Source organism: Pteropus vampyrus, unplaced genomic scaffold (assembly GCF_000151845.1).
Source record: "Pteropus vampyrus isolate Shadow unplaced genomic scaffold, Pvam_2.0 Scaffold6, whole genome shotgun sequence".
NCBI classification, from domain to species: domain Eukaryota; kingdom Metazoa; phylum Chordata; class Mammalia; order Chiroptera; family Pteropodidae; genus Pteropus; species Pteropus vampyrus.
Window position 1 is genome coordinate 14,916,559 of NW_011888787.1, and position 3,647 is coordinate 14,920,205.

Sequence of the window (3,647 nt, forward strand, 5' to 3'; positions counted from 1 at the left end):
ATCCCTCAATGAATAGGTGTAGCTGCATGCCAATAAAACTTTATTTACAAAGATGAAGTGGATCAGATTTTGCCCAGAGGTTGTTTTTTCCCTTGCTTTACACTATAGATGTTACATAGTTATACAATATATAGAGGCAGATATAATATAGATATATACATTATATTATTCTTTTGTATGCATGAAAATATTCTATAATAAAAAATCATACTAAAAGTTTTGAAAAGCTTTAAAAAGGTATGTTCGAATAGGATAAAGATATATTCTTGATTACTGAAAATTATCTATTTTCTTTTCAGTTTTTTTTTCATGAACCATTGAAATAAAAATAAATTCTTCTTGACCATTGCTGAGCAGGTAAAAAAAGTTGTTCCAGATTTTTAGCATTTACATTCTTTTCAGATGCTTTGTTTTTACACTCGCACACACATACACTAAAAAATTAGTGTTTTTAATCACCTCAGGAAAGATTTCTGCATATGTCAGGAAGAACGAATAAAGAACAAGGAAGATGTTCAGGCTGAAAGACAGGCAGAGCTCTCTCACTAAGTATGTCCTCCAAACCACTCTTACCTGTGTGCCTCAGTGATATGTCATATTACCACACTGGAAGCCATGAATCCTAATATCCACAAATGATAAGGGTCTAGTAAACCTGCCTTAAAATAAGTTTGGGGTACTGGATACATATATGAAACACCGTATCAGCCAACTACCTGTTGTAGATTCAGTGATGACTAATTGGAAGCACAGCAAGCCAAGAAAAATAATTACTCTAAGCAGAACTCCTGAAGAGGTTAAAATATGTCTTATGGGCAGATAACACTGCAGACCCAACTCAGGAATGTAATAAAAATGCTTCCTAAGGAGCACAGCCAGCTGACTGCACACTTAATAGGCATGGCTAAAATGGATCCTGGTACAGTAAATGAAAACTTCTCTAAACCAAAGTGCTGTCTTCATAGATATTCTCCAGGAAAGGGCTGAGTTGCCTTGAAATCTAACCAACCAACAAATAGGAGCATTTCTGAAAGGACTTAATATATGCTTATATCAGGAAAGCTAGTTGACAGTTAAAACTGCTGTACCAAGAATATTCTTATCCCCTAGTACTTCTAAATAGCCTGGCAGATACTACATGTAATGACTCACTCAAAGGGGAGCTGTACACATATATAGAATTTAAGAGACAGTACAGGAATTTTGGTAACACTCTCAACTGTAATTGAAAGCATACGTCTCAGTTATTTTAAATGAAAAGTATCCTACCTTGTTAACTTTCTCTCCACAGTGCCGCCTTTGACTCCATGGATTGCTTCCCTACTTTACATACTTTTAACCTTGGCAGTTATACACATAGCCTCACCCAGACTATCAATATATTACTACGATAACCTCCCTTAAATAAGTATAAGCTCCTTAAATAGAGAAACTCACTGTCTGCATTTTATATATAGCTAGAGGTTTTTAAGGATCTGTAAGATATTACTCAGACTATTTGTGAACATTAGCCAATTGCATTAATTAGTTAATTATTATGTGATTTATTATTGTATTATTAATTATGACAAATGCCCTCTCATTTATCTCAATTATGCTTGGCTAACTTCTTACCTAGTGGAGAATTTTCCTCTTTGTATTTAACATTCCATAGAAAAAAACTTGGTTTTCCTTATTTGCAAAGGTCGAATACACCATCTGCCTATAAGTTTGCCTCAAAACCATTGTGGGAGATGGTATAATCGTCCCCTACGACCCTCTGTCTTCCAATGGGAGGCTTACACCCTCTGGTCAATTGCCAGGTAACTTTCAGAGCCTCTTTATAAAAGGAAAACCGTTCCCCACCCCAATGGATTTGACCAGTGACTTGCTTTGGATGACGGTGTGTATCTGGGCGGAGATTTGGGAGCCACTGCCTGCCTCCACTGGTGCTTGTATTGCTTTTCCTCTTCCAGGAATGACATGTCCCTGTCAGGGGCCACTCCTTCGGTCTTGATCCCCAAATGAAGAAGACACATGAGGCAGACTCAAAGCCTACAACAGACTCACAGCCCAGTCACAACTGAAAGGTGCAAGAGAAGGAAATACTCTTCAATGTTCTATTAGATTAAATACATATAGGTACAGATGTATGTATACACACACATACACACGCTTAACTTCCTCAGAGTCAGTACAAAAGAACAAATTAGGGATTTTCACCCCAGTTTTGAAGATTCACATACCAAGAGTTTGCCATCTGTTTTTGGTCACACATGAAAAGGCTTTTATTGTCACTTTAGGTAGAATTTCTATTCTTAATGTTTAATTTAAAGAGATTATGCTCTGTTTTTTCATTTTTAAATAAAAATTATTTCTTATATTAAAAAACTAAAGCCATGACTAATAAAAATGAAATTAGAACAAAAATGAACCTGAGAAATACTATGCTAAATGACAGAAACCAGAGGCAAAAGGTCACATGTGGTATGATTCCACTTATATGAAGTTTCCTGAAAAGCAAATATATAGAGACAGGAAATAGTAGATTAATAGTTTGTATGGCTGGGAGCAAAATGGCATAATGGATTTTGGGGGGAGAAAAATATTCTAAATCAATATTACAGTGATTGTACAATTCAGTAAATTTACTAAAAAAATCATTCACTCAAAATGGATAAATTTTATGGTATATAAATTCTATCTCAATAACATTAGTTGGTTAATAAAACAATTAAAATAATATGTCATATCAAAGCATTTCTCAAAGTAAAAAGAATTATTTCAATTTCAATTTTTAAAAACTACTGGTTTAACCTGTTTTATTTTGAGTGTTTTACTGATTTTTATGTCAGTATTTGCTAATAATTTTGATTGCCTAGTCTATTTTTTTTATTAATTCTATAGATAACACTGTGTTATCCAGCATGACTAACATATACAGTGTCAGAGCTGATCAAATATTCTGTTTAAAACAGACAAAATCTTTCAAGCATACAACTTTTCACCTGTTTATTGAGAAAACTTTAAAATATCTTCTTACAGTGAGTAACGGTGAATGTTTAACTTTTAGTCTTATATGCTCTTTGGAAAATGTGGGATGCAAATAAATAAATACATGAATAAAATTAATGTTGAATATTACAACCACATAGCTATTGAATCCGTTCCCTTTTGATCACACTGGCCACTTGTTTTTATCTATCTATCTATCTATCTATCTATCTATCTATCTATCTATCTAGACAAGGCTTGGTTGACCTCACAGATTGCAAAGACCTTGTCAGCTTACAATCTATTATTGATTGATTGATTGATTTCTTATTTTATTTTTTATGCCTACAGCACTGGGTTTTCCTAGGTGGTCTCCCATCCAAGTACTAACCAGGCCCAACCCTGCTTAGCTTCTGAGATCAGATGGGATCGGGCTTGTTCAGGGTAGCATGGCTGTAGACCACACTGGCCACTTGTAAAACTGTAGCAGGCTATCAGTTAGTTATACTAGAGTACCTTATCAGAACCACAGGGATGCAGAAATATAACTGCCCCTTTAAAACTCGATAAAGTACATACTTTAGAGTATATTAGTTCAAATCTGGAGTCTTTTGACATCATTTTCCCATAATATCTGTAATAGTTTTCTCACTGGCACTGACCAATAAACAAAT

At 34.5% G+C, this 3,647-nt stretch overlaps 1 pseudogene; it reads right to left on the reverse strand.

Annotated features, from left to right (window-relative positions):
- Positions 1-3,315: 3,315 nt before the first annotated feature.
- LOC111745583 lies at positions 3,316-3,434 on the reverse strand (annotated as a pseudogene).
- Between the last annotated feature and the right edge of the window lie 213 nt (positions 3,435-3,647).